Genomic DNA, 18272 nt, shown 5'->3' on the forward strand with positions numbered 1-18272 from the left:
AAGTAGTTTTTCGTTTTTAATATTTATCTCGTAATACGTAAAATTACAAGTTTTGCTTCTCCGTTTAAGTGACATTAAAAAAAATCCGCTTCTTACAAGTAAAAAAAATAAACTGATATTTGAAGCTTGTCCATTTTGCTAAACGATGGAAACTTGGTTTTGTTCGCCAAAACATTTTTTCTATTCAAAATAATATAGAATTCACCTATACCGGTCAATTTTGATAATAGGAAAAATTTACGCATGCAGCCGTTAGGCTTATTCATTTCGTGCATTTTATGAAAAGCATGACGTATTTGCTTTTCCTTGCTATATTGAAAAGCGGAAACTGCATGTGCAGCACGGAATAATATCGTCATCTTTGTCGCCGTCCCTAATTGATGTTCAATACAAACAATCGCTTTTTTGTCGATTTCTTCGTTCAAAATCAAATGACTTCTGATTTTGAAATTTTGCGCCGCGCACTTTAAACAGAGTAATTGGCTAACTACTGAATTCGAAACAGAAGCAAAATAATGTTTCATTGATTGAAACCCAATCACGAAATTAAAGCGGAAAAAGAGTAGAAAAATAATGATTTTATTGCGGGGGACTGAATATTAAACAAATATTGATGGTCAAATCAATTCCGTGGGAAAACATCATGTCGACGTGAACGTACATAGTACGTTTTTAATTAGCAGAGTTATCCTACTTTATTTGGGCCCTTTCAAAATATTGCAAAAAAAGCTTAATTTAAATATTGATAGAACAACGCGTTTCAATGAAATCAGTCGGAAGTAAAGAAATGTCCCTAAATGCGAATTCTAATTGTTTCATTGTAGGTTTTAAAATGATGTATCGGCTGACTATAACATGTTCGAATACCTCTTTCTAAATTTACTCTTGTATTACTCAAATGGGCAAATGTCAGATATCCAAGCATACTTACCTGGTACAGGGAGTACCGTGATCAAAAAGGCGGTCTCCCCAGGTCGAGGCCTTTCCATTGCACTCCGGTTAGGCTGAAGCCTGCGATTGCCCCAAATGTGGGCAACTCGGGTACGCAATTTTTTAGTGTGGGGGACTGCGTTCGCGCTATCCCCTGTTAATAAATCAAATATAAAAAAGAATTTCCCAGTAAAAAAAATACACATTGGAAATGTTATTTAACTTTTTCTTTAGTAGGCTTAGATTGTTTAACAGTTGCGTAAACTGTAAACGTCAACCGCTATACCACCATTTCGTTTCATTTCATTGTTTTTGATCTGTCTGATTATATAAAGGAAAGAAGCATTAGTTTTTTTCTCAGTCAGACCATTGGTGTTGTACACTAAACATAAGTAAGTAGTTTTTCGTTTTTAATATTTATCTCGTAATACGTAAAATTACAAGTTTTGCTTCTCCGTTTAAGTGACATTAAAAAAAATCCGCTTCTTACAAGTAAAAAAAATAAACTGATATTTGAAGCTTGTCCATTTTGCTAAACGATGGAAACTTGGTTTTGTTCGCCAAAACATTTTTTCTATTCAAAATAATATAGAATTCACCTATACCGGTCAATTTTGATAATAGGAAAAATTTACGCATGCAGCCGTTAGGCTTATTCATTTCGTGCATTTTATGAAAAGCATGACGTATTTGCTTTTCCTTGCTATATTGAAAAGCGGAAACTGCATGTGCAGCACGGAATAATATCGTCATCTTTGTCGCCGTCCCTAATTGATGTTCAATACAAACAATCGCTTTTTTGTCGATTTCTTCGTTCAAAATCAAATGACTTCTGATTTTGAAATTTTGCGCCGCGCACTTTAAACAGAGTAATTGGCTAACTACTGAATTCGAAACAGAAGCAAAATAATGTTTCATTGATTGAAACCCAATCACGAAATTAAAGCGGAAAAAGAGTAGAAAAATAATGATTTTATTGCGGGGGACTGAATATTAAACAAATATTGATGGTCAAATCAATTCCGTGGGAAAACATCATGTCGACGTGAACGTACATAGTACGTTTTTAATTAGCAGAGTTATCCTACTTTATTTGGGCCCTTTCAAAATATTGCAAAAAAAGCTTAATTTAAATATTGATAGAACAACGCGTTTCAATGAAATCAGTCGGAAGTAAAGAAATGTCCCTAAATGCGAATTCTAATTGTTTCATTGTAGGTTTTAAAATGATGTATCGGCTGACTATAACATGTTCGAATACCTCTTTCTAAATTTACTCTTGTATTACTCAAATGGGCAAATGTCAGATATCCAAGCATACTTACCTGGTACAGGGAGTACCGTGATCATAATTTGATCTATATCCCAACGTTAAATCCAGGTGTTGACGGTGTCGGCTTCGCGGCCGCCCGTCTGTCAACATGAATAGCTATTACAATGCAGATGTAATGAGAAGGACAATGAGAGCGAGATTTGCAGAACATCGATGCAACACCAGAGGCCAGGTAATCGCTGCCATTGAGGACCTGGTCGATGTTAGAAGTCTGGAAGCCATTTATAAGACGGGCGAGGGCAATGAATGGTATATCACCTTCATTACGGACAATGAGGTGGAAGCCCTAGGGGACGGAACCAGGAGAAGTTGTAAAGAGTCGGGCTCAGTTTATTTCGACAGGATTGATGCCCGACTGGTTCGCTTCAGGATCCACTGGTTCCCCCTTCACATGAAGAAAGAACTAGTAGAGGAATGGTTGAGAAACTTTGGCTCCAACGTCAAACTGGAAGAAGATTTCATGGAGTATAATGGAATGAAGCTGAAGACAGGATCTTTGTCGGGGTCAATGAGGAGTAACGAAACACAGTATAACTCGATACCCTACAGAGGATTGGTATACAACAGACCGGTTCTCATCACTGTTTTGGGCAGACAGCCAGTCTGTCTAAAATGTGGTGAGAAGGGGCACCAACGCTCGGCCTGCCCGGATAACCCTACTAGGAAGACCTACGCTAAAGCAGTCAGTATGCCAGAGACAGTGAGGAACGGTGAAAGCACTCGGGTGAGTGCCGATGTACCGACTATCAGCAGTGAAGGGTCAACAGGGCGACCTGATGTACTTTCTTGCAGTGAAGGGTCCCCTGTGAGACCCGAGGTACTGACCACCAGTAGCGGTGAAGGCACTCAACCGAGTGCTGATGTACCTTTTAGCAGTGAAGGTCCTGGGAGGGACCGATGTACTGACAGCAGTGAAGGTCCGTCCCAGGACCGATGTACTGAACAGCAGATGATGGAGGTTACAGAAGCGAGTAGAAAGAGGGGGAGAGACGAGGATGTGGATGTGGAGGAAGAAGAGGAGAATGGAAAGAAGATACTGGTGAAGGAAGACGGAAAGGAACAGACAAAAGTCCTGTCGCTGGGGATTAAACCTAAAGACGGTCTTGAGGTAGATTAACTTTGTTTTTGAATATGGACTTATGTACACTGATTACCCCCCCTGATATAACTGCCTTTTTGTCCACGGACTTTGAAAATGATTATCCTTTTATAACCTTTTGTAGGTGTATTTATTTATATTTTCATAGTAGTTCTAATTTTGATTTTGATATATTGTTTATATGTATCTATTTTCATATGGTTGTATTTAATAGTCTATTTAAGTTAAAACCTGTGTCAATATTCTTACTCACCCGTTTATTTTACTTTCTTTGTTAGAGTTTGGGAAAGTACATTTATTTTGTAAAGTTAAAAACTTCTTTTGTAATTTTTTCTTTGTTGAGACATTTAAATTCTACTCACGCTATCAGCACGATTTTCTATTTTTCACTTTACCTGTAATTAATACACTACCTTTAATTATTACTGTTTTGATTTATATATTTGTACGATAAAATTTTTACTTACCTTTAAATGGCTATATCTGAAAAAGAAAATAATATTAACGTAGCATCATTAAATGTTAATGGTCTACTTAATGTTAAGTGTCAATATGCTTTGAAAGATTTTTGTTTGAGAAATAATTTTCACATTTTATTTTTGCAAGAAACACATGTTTCAAATTCTTCTATTAGTAATGAATTAAATAACTATTTTGATATGTATAGATGTTTCTGGAACTTCGGTTCAAACTTTAGTCGAGGTACTGCTATTTTTATTTCACACTCTATTGATTTTGTTGTTGTTAAATATCATAGAGATTTAGATGGAAGATTTCAATTTATAGATCTTAAAATTGATAATGTTTTGTATCGTTTATTTAATATATACGCACCTAATGAAAGTAGCGATAGAAAACAATTTTTTGATGATATATACCCTTTTGTAATGACTCAGAGTTATAAAATATTTGGTGGTGATTTTAACTGTATAGTTAATAGTAAATTAGATAAAATTGGTGGTAATGTTAATAGAGGGTTAGACGGTGCAGATAAACTTAAAACTATTGTACTAGATTTTGAACTTTTTGATGTATATAGAAATTTAAATCCTAACCAGGTAAATGTTACCTGGCGGAGTCCTAGTGTATCTTGTCGTTTAGATAGAATTTATCTATCGACAGATTTAAAACTTCATGTGAATCGTTGTATTAATTTACCTTTTTCTTTTTCTGACCATGATTGTGTTTTTGTGTCTATTAATAAAGTGACTGAGGTCAAGAATGGGAACGGGTATTGGAAGTTAAATAACTCTATATTGTCAGATAAAGTTTTTTGTACTAAATTTAGAGAATGGTTTATAGAATTTAGTGATGGTTTAGATGTTTGTATTGAAATGTGGGATTACTTTAAAGATAATATTAAAACTTTTTGTATTGATTATTGTAAGAAGAAAAATAAAATTAAACATGCTGTAATTAAAGAATTAGAGAAGAAATATTTTAGGTTATGTAAATTGGAGAATAAGTCTCCAGGTATTTATTATGAACAAATTAGTGTTTTAAAAGATGAAATTAAACAATATTATATTAACGATTTTAGAGGTTCTCAGATTAGAGGTAAAGCCAAATTATTGGATAATAGTGAATGTGTCACAAAATATTTTTTTCATAGAGAAGTTAAGAAAGGTAAAAAGAAAAAGATTTCTGAAATTAGAAAAGATGGTGTTACTTTTAAAAAACAGTGTGATATTATGAAACAATTTGAAGAATTTTATACTGAATTATTTACTAACGAACCTATAGATAAAGATATTATGGATTTTTTTTTAGAAGATTTACCTGTATTAGACGATTTTGACATGCATTTATGTGAAACTTCTATTGATATTGATGAAATTGTAACTTCATTGAAAAATATGGAAAATAATAAGTCACCCGGTCCGGATGGCTTGTCCAAAGAATTTTACTTAACATTTATTGATATTTTTGGCCCTATGTTGTTGTCATTATATGAAAATATTTTTACTGAGAATACTTTGTCTGAATCTCAGAAACTTAGTTATATCACTTTAATTTGTAAAGATAGTACTAAACATTATGATGTTAAATTTTATCGCCCTATTAGTTTGTTAAATATTGATGTTAAAATTTTAAGTAAAATTATATGTACTAGAATGGGCCTAGTATCTGATAAAATAATAGGTATAGACCAAACTTGTGCGTTAAGAGGTCGTTCTATTTTAGATAACGCTCATTTACACAGGAATATTGTAGATTATGTTAACCAAAAAAATTTAAAATGTGCTTTTGTTTCTTTAGATCAAGAGAAAGCTTTTGATAAAATTGTACATGAATTTATGTTTAAAGTTTTAGAAAAGTTTAATTTTGGACCGAATCTAATAAAATGGGTTAAAATATTGTATAATGATTTATACTCTTGTATTCTTGTCAATAATTTTATTTCTAATCCTGTAAAGATAGCTCGCTCTGTAAAACAAGGGTGTAGTTTATCTCCTTTATTATACGTTTTATGTTTAGAACCTTTTGTTAGAAAAGTGGTAAAAGATAAAGATATTGTAGGTATTAATTTACCTGGTACATGTGATAATTGTAAAATTTCTGTTTTTGCTGATGACAGCACTGGTATTTTAACTTCTGATAAGAGTATTGATAAATTTTTGTATTTGATTGATTTATATGGTAAGGGTACTGGTTCTAAGTTAAATAAAACTAAAACCAGAGGTATATGGCTAGGGGCATGGAAAGATAGGAAAGATAATTATAGATTTGGAATTAATTTTGTTGAAAGTATGAAAATTATTGGTATTAAAATTGGTAATGATATTACACAAGATGATATTTGGCAACCTATTTATGTAAAATTTGAAAAAATGTTAAATATGTGGAGATTTAGAAGTTTATCTTTAGTAGAAAAATCATTGATTATTAATGTATTAGCTTGTTCTAAAATATGGTATGTAGGAAGTGTTTTATTTATGTCAAAATATTATATTAATAAATTTCAACGATGTATTTTTCAATTTATATGGAACGGTAAAGTAGAAATGTTGAGTAGAAGTAACATGTATTTAGATAAATCACTAGGTGGTTTAAATGTTATAAATATAAATTGTAAGCTGAAAGCGTTACGCTTGAAGCACTTAAGTGATATTATTAATAGTCGACAGGTAAAGTTTGTAAAATTTTCTATTTATTGGATTGGATTCACATTACGATTTTATAATGATGAATTCCGATCTTTAAATATCCCGCATAGTGAGTTCATTTCACCCTTTTATCAAAAATGTATTGATGTATATACGGAATTTAAACTTGTTTGTAATGACACTGATATAAGGGGAGTAACTACAAAAGTTTTATATAAATCGTTATTAGATAGTGTTGAATATATTCCTAAAATAGTGGAAAAAAATCCAGATGTAGAATTTGTATTTGTTTTTAAAAATGTATTCGATAAATTTATTGATAGATTTTCTAGGGATGTTATATTTAAAATTGTTCATGGTATTTTACCAACAAATAGTTTATTGTTCAACCATAATGTTTATAAATGTAATAGATGCACCTTTTGTGCAAGAGAACCAGAAACTTTAAAACATCTTTTTAGTGACTGTGTTCAAATTAAGGGATTGTTTTCCTTAATTAAAAATTGGATTTTTTCATTGTCTAACGGTATGTTACTGTTAGACTTTGAGCATATTTTATATAGAAATATTAATGTCATAGGTAAAAAATTAAAAAGTGTAATTCTTTTATTGATTAGTTTATTTTGTAAAACCATTTGGATTGTTCGGAATTGGAAAAAATTTGATCGTAAACATGTTTTGCCCAACGATATTTATATTTTTTATCTTCAACAGTTAAAACTTCGTATTTTGGCCGATTTTGAGCGTTTATCATTAGGAAAATTTATTGAATATTGGTGTTTAACAGATTTATTTTGTAAAATTAAGGATGATGAATTAGAAATTATTTTCTTCTAGTATAATTTATTTCTTAGCAGTACTACTGATGTTATTTTATATAACATGGTAATAATATAATTTATTTGTATATGAGTATTATTATTTCGTATTACATTGTACAATGTATTATCTGTGATATTGTTGTTTTACCATAATTGTACAATGATATATGATTTATTGAATAAAATGTTTGAAATATAAAAAAAAAAGGTCTCCCCAGGTCGAGGCCTTTCCATTGCACTCCGGTTAGGCTGAAGCCTGCGATTGCCCCAAATGTGGGCAACTCGGGTACGCAATTTTTTAGTGTGGGGGACTGCGTTCGCGCTATCCCCTGTTAATAAATCAAATATAAAAAAGAATTTCCCAGTAAAAAAAATACACATTGGAAATGTTATTTAACTTTTTCTTTAGTAGGCTTAGATTGTTTAACAGTTGCGTAAACTGTAAACGTCAACCGCTATACCACCATTTCGTTTCATTTCATTGTTTTTGATCTGTCTGATTATATAAAGGAAAGAAGCATTAGTTTTTTTCTCAGTCAGACCATTGGTGTTGTACACTAAACATAAGTAAGTAGTTTTTCGTTTTTAATATTTATCTCGTAATACGTAAAATTACAAGTTTTGCTTCTCCGTTTAAGTGACATTAAAAAAAATCCGCTTCTTACAAGTAAAAAAAATAAACTGATATTTGAAGCTTGTCCATTTTGCTAAACGATGGAAACTTGGTTTTGTTCGCCAAAACATTTTTTCTATTCAAAATAATATAGAATTCACCTATACCGGTCAATTTTGATAATAGGAAAAATTTACGCATGCAGCCGTTAGGCTTATTCATTTCGTGCATTTTATGAAAAGCATGACGTATTTGCTTTTCCTTGCTATATTGAAAAGCGGAAACTGCATGTGCAGCACGGAATAATATCGTCATCTTTGTCGCCGTCCCTAATTGATGTTCAATACAAACAATCGCTTTTTTGTCGATTTCTTCGTTCAAAATCAAATGACTTCTGATTTTGAAATTTTGCGCCGCGCACTTTAAACAGAGTAATTGGCTAACTACTGAATTCGAAACAGAAGCAAAATAATGTTTCATTGATTGAAACCCAATCACGAAATTAAAGCGGAAAAAGAGTAGAAAAATAATGATTTTATTGCGGGGGACTGAATATTAAACAAATATTGATGGTCAAATCAATTCCGTGGGAAAACATCATGTCGACGTGAACGTACATAGTACGTTTTTAATTAGCAGAGTTATCCTACTTTATTTGGGCCCTTTCAAAATATTGCAAAAAAAGCTTAATTTAAATATTGATAGAACAACGCGTTTCAATGAAATCAGTCGGAAGTAAAGAAATGTCCCTAAATGCGAATTCTAATTGTTTCATTGTAGGTTTTAAAATGATGTATCGGCTGACTATAACATGTTCGAATACCTCTTTCTAAATTTACTCTTGTATTACTCAAATGGGCAAATGTCAGATATCCAAGCATACTTACCTGGTACAGGGAGTACCGTGATCAAAAAGGCGGTCTCCCCAGGTCGAGGCCTTTCCATTGCACTCCGGTTAGGCTGAAGCCTGCGATTGCCCCAAATGTGGGCAACTCGGGTACGCAATTTTTTAGTGTGGGGGACTGCGTTCGCGCTATCCCCTGTTAATAAATCAAATATAAAAAAGAATTTCCCAGTAAAAAAAATACACATTGGAAATGTTATTTAACTTTTTCTTTAGTAGGCTTAGATTGTTTAACAGTTGCGTAAACTGTAAACGTCAACCGCTATACCACCATTTCGTTTCATTTCATTGTTTTTGATCTGTCTGATTATATAAAGGAAAGAAGCATTAGTTTTTTTCTCAGTCAGACCATTGGTGTTGTACACTAAACATAAGTAAGTAGTTTTTCGTTTTTAATATTTATCTCGTAATACGTAAAATTACAAGTTTTGCTTCTCCGTTTAAGTGACATTAAAAAAAATCCGCTTCTTACAAGTAAAAAAAATAAACTGATATTTGAAGCTTGTCCATTTTGCTAAACGATGGAAACTTGGTTTTGTTCGCCAAAACATTTTTTCTATTCAAAATAATATAGAATTCACCTATACCGGTCAATTTTGATAATAGGAAAAATTTACGCATGCAGCCGTTAGGCTTATTCATTTCGTGCATTTTATGAAAAGCATGACGTATTTGCTTTTCCTTGCTATATTGAAAAGCGGAAACTGCATGTGCAGCACGGAATAATATCGTCATCTTTGTCGCCGTCCCTAATTGATGTTCAATACAAACAATCGCTTTTTTGTCGATTTCTTCGTTCAAAATCAAATGACTTCTGATTTTGAAATTTTGCGCCGCGCACTTTAAACAGAGTAATTGGCTAACTACTGAATTCGAAACAGAAGCAAAATAATGTTTCATTGATTGAAACCCAATCACGAAATTAAAGCGGAAAAAGAGTAGAAAAATAATGATTTTATTGCGGGGGACTGAATATTAAACAAATATTGATGGTCAAATCAATTCCGTGGGAAAACATCATGTCGACGTGAACGTACATAGTACGTTTTTAATTAGCAGAGTTATCCTACTTTATTTGGGCCCTTTCAAAATATTGCAAAAAAAGCTTAATTTAAATATTGATAGAACAACGCGTTTCAATGAAATCAGTCGGAAGTAAAGAAATGTCCCTAAATGCGAATTCTAATTGTTTCATTGTAGGTTTTAAAATGATGTATCGGCTGACTATAACATGTTCGAATACCTCTTTCTAAATTTACTCTTGTTTTACTCAAATGGGAAAATGTCAGATATCCAAGCATACTTACCTGGTACAGGGAGTACCGCGATCTAATCCGGTATCCTACGCTAAATTCAGGCGTTGACGGAGTCGGCTTCGCGGCCGCCCGTCTGTCCACGAATATCAGACATGGATGCATATTATGCCACTGAGGTCATCAGCAAAACCCTGAGGGCCAAATTTAGTAGAGTCAAGGTTAACACCAGAGGACAAGTCATTAACGCTTTGAAAGATATGGTAGATGTCAACCAGCTGGAGGCTATATACAAGACCGGTGATGGTGTGGAGTGGTACCTCAGCTTTAAAACAGAGAGGGAAGCAGATACGTTGGGGACAGTAGAGAGAAGGGACATTGGAGATGAAGGTGGTGCAGTATTCCTAGACCGAATTGATAAGCGGGTGATTCGTTTGAGGGTCCATTGGTTTCCTCACCATATTAGAAAGGAGTTGGTCAGAGAATGGTTAGAGAATTATGGTGATAACATACGGTTAGAGGAGGAATCGACACTATACGAAGGGATAATGTTGAAGACGGGCACCCTTGTTGGGTCGATGAAGGTCACTGAAGCACAGTACCAGAGCATTCCTCATCGTGGGCGATGCTACAACAGAGACGTTCTGGTGACTGCAAGGCCGGCAAAGCCTTTGTCTCAGGTGCAATCAGTTTGGCCACCATAGAGCCACCTGCCCTGAGACAGAAGCACGTAAAAAGACCTACGCCCAGATGACGAGAAAGGACCCAGCAGAGTCCTGGTGGGGGCGGAGAATGTTAATGGGTCCCCCGCAAGACAAGCGCGGGTGGGGGCAGGAACAGAGGGGAGTGATACCCAAGTGGAGATGCAGGAACCCACAACAGAAGACTCAGCCCCGCAGGACATGGATATGTCAGAGTCCAGGAAGAGAAGTAGAGATGACGAAGAAGAAACAGACTTGAAAAAAGAACCGCAATGGAAAGATTGTCACAGATCAGATGTGATAGGTATCAAACTGTTAAAAGGTAGTTGTGTTGAAGTAGACTAATTGTTTTTTTGAAATATGGACTATGTAATTTGAACAACCCCTCCCCCCCCTAAAATGACTGCCTTTACATCCACTGACAATGATTTTTGATTACCCCTTTTCAACCTTTTATAGTATTTATATTTGGTATTGTTCTTGTGTTAATATTAATGGATTTGTATTTATATTTACATGTATTTATTATTATATATATATTTTGTAGAATGGTATAGAGCCCCAATGTGGTTCTTGTAAAATTTTACTCATTTTAAACCTGTGTCACAAATTCTACTCACCTGTTCATTTGATTCTTTTTGTCATAGTTTGGAAAAGTGCATTTACTTTGTATATGTAAGAGAATGATAATCCCTTTCTTCATGAATAAGTACGAGCGTTAGCGAGTACTTATCATGAAGTAAGGGATTATCATTCTCTTACAAACTTAGAATATTGTAAAGTGCTCAAGGCTCAAATGATCTAGTCAAGAATTAGTTTCATTGTCAGTGCAATGTTTATTTGATGCATGACGTGCTTTTTCGGCATGTCATTAATGGATTAGTTTTAGTGATGTGAGGACTTTCTTATCATTTGGGAAATATTTAAAAAAAAAAATGCGTTATAGATATTAGGTGACACAACAGTAGAAAGAAAAGGTAGGAATTGTATGTTTCCTGATTGTGAGTATGAATGTAAATCATGTAATATTTTAGTGAGGAATTATCCTTTTTTTTATTTACAGTTTATATCAATTAATTGATTGATTGATTGTTGGTTGCTTAACGTCCAGTGGCAAATATTTCATGCATATTCAGGACGAGAACAAGTTCACAATAAATACAATAGGTAGGTTCTGTAATAGATTAAGGGATTAAGGTCGGAGAAATTTAGACTGCCACGGAAAATGAGGGTATATTGGATAGGGACAGAAATTTAGCCTTGCAACAGGTCACCTACGGACCCCTCAAAGAGTTGTTGCAAGGGTTCTTAACGTGCAAAGAGCGTGGCACTCTCTTTACACGAGGCATCGGATTTAACGTCCCCATTCTGACCGGACGTGGCTGCAAATTTGTACATCCCGCACAGCCAAACGGACGCCCCACTTTAGCACGGGTTTTACTGCCGGTCGGAGGAAGACCAATGGTGACCATACTTCTATTCCCCAGTCACCCTTGGGGGGTATATCAATTAATACATTTGAGTTACAACTAAATTTTATTTCACAGCCAATAATTTGGTCCGGCTTTTTTCATCAAATACTGTTTCATTATGTCAGGAAAATGTTCAAAAATAATGCCCTTAAAAGTTTTTAAAAATCATGACCATACTTCACATTAATCCAGAAGTCTTGTCATATACATTTGACTGTATAATTGACCTTGTCACCACCAATATATTATTATCAGTAAAATCCATCAATATACGTGACCATGTCAACTATTTCTATATGACCGTGTCACCGCTACCCAGTAGCGTCTAACATAACCGCCAAGACTGGTGTTATGAATTGTTCTTGAGCTAATATAGAATTTGAGTTTGACCCTCTTACAAAGATACCTTCTGTATCTATAAATTCAATGACATCTGTAACATGTACCTGGTACTCTATAAGTTTTTATTGAAAATCTTAGTCCAATAGGTTGCTGATTTCCATTTAGAACAATCAAGGTACCTCTAGCTTTACAGTAAATCAAGTGTGTAATACATCGAATAACAGAATAAACAGGTGGTACTAACCAGTTATTCTCATTTGACCAATCTTGTGTGAAAGCATCTACAGCTATTGCGCATGGGTTCCAAAATAGAGAAATATATCTACACACTTTTGCATTCTGAGAATTAGCAAACCTATCTATTGTGTAAGGACCCCATAAATCATTCATAAATTGAAAAAAACTCATTTGATACACCCCAATCCTCGTAATCAACCATTCTACTGGTGTAATCAGCTTGAGAGTTTTGTGATCTAGGAATCCATTGAATGTCAATGGAAATACATCTCTGAATACAGACCGAAAATATCGACAAAGCTATCATTTGTAGTTTTTCATTCATACTACCAGCTTTTACAATTTTCACACAGTTCTGATTATCTATGTACCATTTAAGCGTTTTACCTTCAAAAGCAATTTTGAAAGATATCAAGGCTAGCTCTATAGCTTTCAACTCCCTCCATGTTGAACTTTCTTGTGCTTCAGAAAGGTCCCATGTTTCATGAAAAATTTTCTTTTCAAGTTCTAGTGAATATGCACCTGCCCCTATACCACTGGCGTCAGAGTAAATTACAACATGTGATTTTGAGTAATGACCCAACAACTTAATGTTTAAACTAGTAATGTTATCTAACCAGAAAGGCAGTTCTGATAAGACTTTGTAAGGACATGGAAACAACAGCCATTTGTCCCATTCTGTTCTACACTCTATTGCCATATAACAAAATTTTATAATTTTGTCATAATTCTAGCTACATTGCCAATGACTGGAGCCATGGAAATAATTCTACCTACAACCTGAGGTAAGGTCCTAGCAGTTATTTTTGGAAATCTTCTAATAACTGATACAAGGGATACACGCAAATCATCCACACGTCTGTCTGGAATAACAAGACTAAATTCGCTAGCATTCCAAACAATACCAAGCCATTCTAATGACTGTACAGGTGAAAAAATTTACTTTCCTTCATTTATAAGAAAACCGGCGTCTTCTAAAAGATTTCTTAACAAAATTTGAATCTTCTTTACACTTAGATTTATCAGTACACATACACATACCAAAACCATCATCAAGGTACAATACAACATCTATACCGTTTTCACGCCAATATTTTACCATGGGTCTCAGACATTTTGTAAATATGTATGGGCCCGTACATATACCAAATACTAAAACTGTAAAACAATCAAATCTATTGTTCAAGCTGAAACCTAGAAAAGTTTGTTGCTGTGGACAAATGTCCAAGTGAAAATATCCAGAACTTAAATCAAACTTATACATGTACGAATCCTTCTGAAAATACTGAACTGCTATCTTCCAATCTTCAAATTTTATCTTGTCTTTTTTGATTGATTTGTTTAAAACTGATAAATCAAGAATAAGCCGTTTTTTGCCAGATTTTTGAATCTCTATGCTTAAGGGATTGACAACATGAGGTTGAAATGGTACTTCAACTACACAACCTGTAGAAACTAACTCTGAAACAGTCTGATTGACAAATGATTCATTCAGTAATGCTGATTTGTTATTCTTAAAGAACATTTTAACCGGCGGGTCAATAAATGGAATGACATAACCGTTACGTATTGTGTCAATAACAAAAGAATTTGCTCCAATATATTCCCAAAATTTTACATGCTTCGCGTCCTTTTACACCCGTAAATTACATGCAATTATGACTAATCTTTTCAAAATAATGAATTTGAGTTAAGAAAATATCTAATTCATACTGTGACCCATATTCATATTTATAACAATCAAATTCAGTAAAATTACACTTATCATTTACATTTCTGGATGCATCTGCAGATTTACTTCTGATTGGCAACTCCTGACGATCCGACACCAACGGATCTAGATTTGAGGAGGCAATTTTTTCTCCAATGCCCGAACTGCTTACAGAAGAAGCACATGTCCCACTGGCACGGCTCACGCCGTGCGACGCTGTTACGAAAGGGCTGCCTCTGAAACTTGGTTGTAAGCGGGATTAGCATAGGTTTCGGCTGGTGGCAATCTGGGTTTATTTGAATACGGAGTGGGACGCCCTTTAGTCTTGTCTTTCATTGTGCGCATGGTTCGGCTCTCCGCCTGGCGAATTTTTTTCTCATCCTCGCTGTCGGAAGCAATATCATTAGACTCGTACTCCCGGACTGTTGACCATCCTGCCGGTGAAGAATCTGCAATCCGTATTAGCTTATTACCGCCTTTAACTTTATCTAACAAATCCAGAACAACGCGAATACTCTGTGCCTCTGTTGACGGAATTAACTTGTAAAGCTTATTGAGTTCATTCACAGTTTCTTCATTAAACTTGAACTGAATTCTGTTTCCTTCATGTTTGAACTTGATAGAAACCTCTTCCTTTATCTTCTTGGGCATCGCGTCTTGTTCGCGTACCAACTTGGATTCAAGATTGTCCATTTTCCCGTCCATGTACAGCTTAAATAGAGAGAACGTGTCGTGTAAGTCTCTATCAGAAGATGATCTGGTTGAACCATCACTGCTTTTATCAGGCAACGAGTCGTCCTGCAGAAGTAGACTTTCTTCTGTATGTTCGGCCATATTGAAGAAAAAAGGACCAGACTGGACTGTCCGAAGGCAGGCGTCGAATGACACATAATTAAACATAGATTTACCGTTACAATTCTTCCCGCTTATTTTGGCTCGTGAAATACTCAGTAATTCAGAGTAGACCTTATATCTAGTCATGTGACAAATGTCAAAACAAATACACGTGTTCATTATAACATTTATAAATACATAAATGTTTGGAGCTGGCATGTCAGTTAACTGCTAGTAGTCTGTTGTTATTTATGTATTATTGTCATTTTGTTTATTTTCTTTGGTTACATCTTCTGACATCAGACTCGGACTTCTCTTGAACTGAATTTTAATGTGCGTATTGTTATGCGTTTACTTTTCTACATTGGCTAGAGGTATAGGGGGAGGGTTGAGATCTCATAAACATGTTTAACCCCGCCGCATTTTTGCGCCTGTCCCAAGTCAGGAGCCTCTAGCCTTTGTTAGTCTTGTATTATTTTTAATTTTAGTTTCTTGTGTACAATTTGGAGTTTAGCATGGCGTTCATTATCACTGAACTAGTATATATATTTGTTTAGGGGCCAGCTGAAGGACGCCTCCGGGTGCGGGAATTTCTCGCTGCATTGAAGACCTGTTGGTGACCTTCTGCTGTTGTCTGTTCTATGGTCGGGTTGTTGTCTCTTTGACACATTCCCCATTTCCATTCTCAATTTTATTTGTATCGTTTATTTAATATATACGCACCTAATGAAAGTAGCGATAGAAAACATTTTTTTTATGATAAATATCCTTTTGTAATGACTCAGAGTTATAAAATATTTGGCGGTGTTTTTAAATGTATTGTTAATAGTAAATTAGATAAAATTGGTGGTAATGTTAATAGAGGGTTAGACGGTGAAGACAAACTTAAAACTATTGTAATAGATTTTGAACTTTTTGATGTATATAGAAAATTAAATCCTAACCAGGTAAATGTTACCTGGCGGAGTCCTAGTGTATCTTGTCGTTTAGATAGAATTTATCTATCGACAGATTTAAAACTTCATGTGAATCGTTGTATTAATTTACCTCTAAGGCCTTAGATGAGGGAAAAGATATCAGAATTGTCTTCTTTGATATAAGTAAAGCCTTTGACCGCGTATGGCATAGAGGTTTACTATTTAAACTAAAAAAGATGGATATAACTGGAAATCTTCTTTGGCTCAAAAACTATTTGGCTGACCGTAAACAAAGGGTGGTTATTAATGGGCAAGTGTCCTCCTTGGCAGACATTAACTCTGGTGTTCCTCAAGGATCTATTTTGGGTCCATTGTTATTTTTAGTTTTTATTAATGATATTGTAAATGAGGTTAATTGTCATATTAAGCTATTTGCTGACGACACAAGCATATATGCAGTTGTCAAAAATCCTCTGGTTACTTCTATTACTTTAAATTATGATTGATTGATTGATTGTTGGTTGCTTTACGCCGCATTAGCACAACAAGGCTATATCGCGGCGAGAGCTAATTCGAATATTTTTTTTACAATTTAAAGCATATTTTTAAAATCAGACAAAAGGCCCTTCAATAAACTAAAATTCTAGATTAAAGCAAATTGATTATTTACAAATAAAAATGAACATTAAGATAACGTGATAAAATTTAAAATCGTTTTAAATATAATAACATTTTTATATTTTAGAATATATTCAAACTTCTTTTAAGAATGAAACAATATTTGTAAATGGAACATTATTAAATAAATCATACATATTATTGACATTGAAATGCTTCTTGCGAATATCAGCAAAGTCAATACAATTGATTAAAACATGTTTAATAGTATACTTGCAGTTACAAGGTATACATTGTGGTTCTACTTCATTTTTTAAAAGATATTCGTGTGTTATTCTAGTATGACCAATACGACATCTAGAAATAACACACTGATCTTTTCTGCACATAAAATTATTGAAAGGTTTACCTAAATTAGGTTTAATTTCATGTAATTTATTATCATCTTTTTTACTCCATTCATTTTTCAATATATTAAAAACATATTCTCTAATATTAGATTTAAAATCGGTATATGGTATATCAGTTAGATAAAGGGTCACCCAGGGCATTCTTTGCCTCAAGGTCTACAGCTGTGTTTCCAAGGATTCCAACATGACTCGGCACCCATAGACATACTATTTCTTTAAGAAGAATTTTTAAATTCCTCATTACATATAAAATTTAGAGAATTCTTGGGTTTTTAATTTTAGTATTTTGTATAGCTTGTAAGCATGAAAGTGAATCAGAACATATAATAAATTTGGATTTATCTGAAGAAGCAATAAATTTCAAAGCCAAAATTATTGCTTCTGCTTCAGCAGTAAAGATCGATGCATCAGATGGCAAACGGAGAGTTGCAGCTCTGTCCCTGAAGACAGCAGCAGATGCAACTCTGTCACCATCTTTTGATCCATCAGTATAGACAGTTGAGAAATCTGAATAATTGGCTTTGATTTCAGCATAGTGTTGCTGAATTAAAAGAGGGTTTGTGTTATTTTTATTGTGTTCACGGAGATCAAATATCATTTTTGGTTTGAGAAGTTCCCATGGAGGACATTTGCAAGTTTCAACTCGAGCAACAGATTTTAAATCAAAAGTAGCTAAATGTGGTTTTAAACGTTTACCTAACGGAGAAATTTTTTTTTCATGTTTTGCAAAAATATCTTCATAAATTGGATTAAAAACACAGCTGTAGGCAGGATTATCTGAGTAGGCTTTTAGTTTGACAGCATATTGAAGTCCAAGCTTCAAACGTCTGTTAGAGAGTGAGTGCTCATCAGCCTCTACATACAGACTCTCAACTGGTGAGGTTTTAAATGCGCCAAGACAGAGACGCAAACCCTGATGATGCACAGCATTGAGAATCAGTATGTAGGACTTCCTTGCAGAGCCATACAC

The 18272-nt window shown here is 34.2% G+C and overlaps 1 protein-coding gene, 2 non-coding genes and 1 pseudogene across 3 annotated transcripts in view; 3 read left to right on the plus strand and 1 right to left on the minus strand.

Moving 5' to 3' along the window:
- Positions 1-18272, minus strand: part of LOC127715119 (60S ribosomal protein L9-like) — a 327893-nt gene that overhangs the window by 126282 nt on the left and 183339 nt on the right. The window lies entirely within an intron of this gene.
- Positions 924-1087, plus strand: LOC127716748 (U1 spliceosomal RNA). The gene has a single exon (XR_007989119.1). It is a non-coding gene; the product is annotated as a U1 spliceosomal RNA (small nuclear RNA).
- LOC127716751 (U1 spliceosomal RNA) lies at positions 7488-7622 on the plus strand (annotated as a pseudogene).
- On the plus strand, positions 8783-8946 carry LOC127716749 (U1 spliceosomal RNA). Its single transcript, XR_007989120.1, has one exon. It is a non-coding gene; the product is annotated as a U1 spliceosomal RNA (small nuclear RNA).

The sequence above is a fragment of the Mytilus californianus genome, unplaced genomic scaffold (genome assembly GCF_021869535.1).
Source record: "Mytilus californianus isolate M0D057914Y unplaced genomic scaffold, xbMytCali1.0.p SCAF_9, whole genome shotgun sequence".
Lineage (NCBI taxonomy): Eukaryota > Metazoa > Mollusca > Bivalvia > Mytilida > Mytilidae > Mytilus > Mytilus californianus.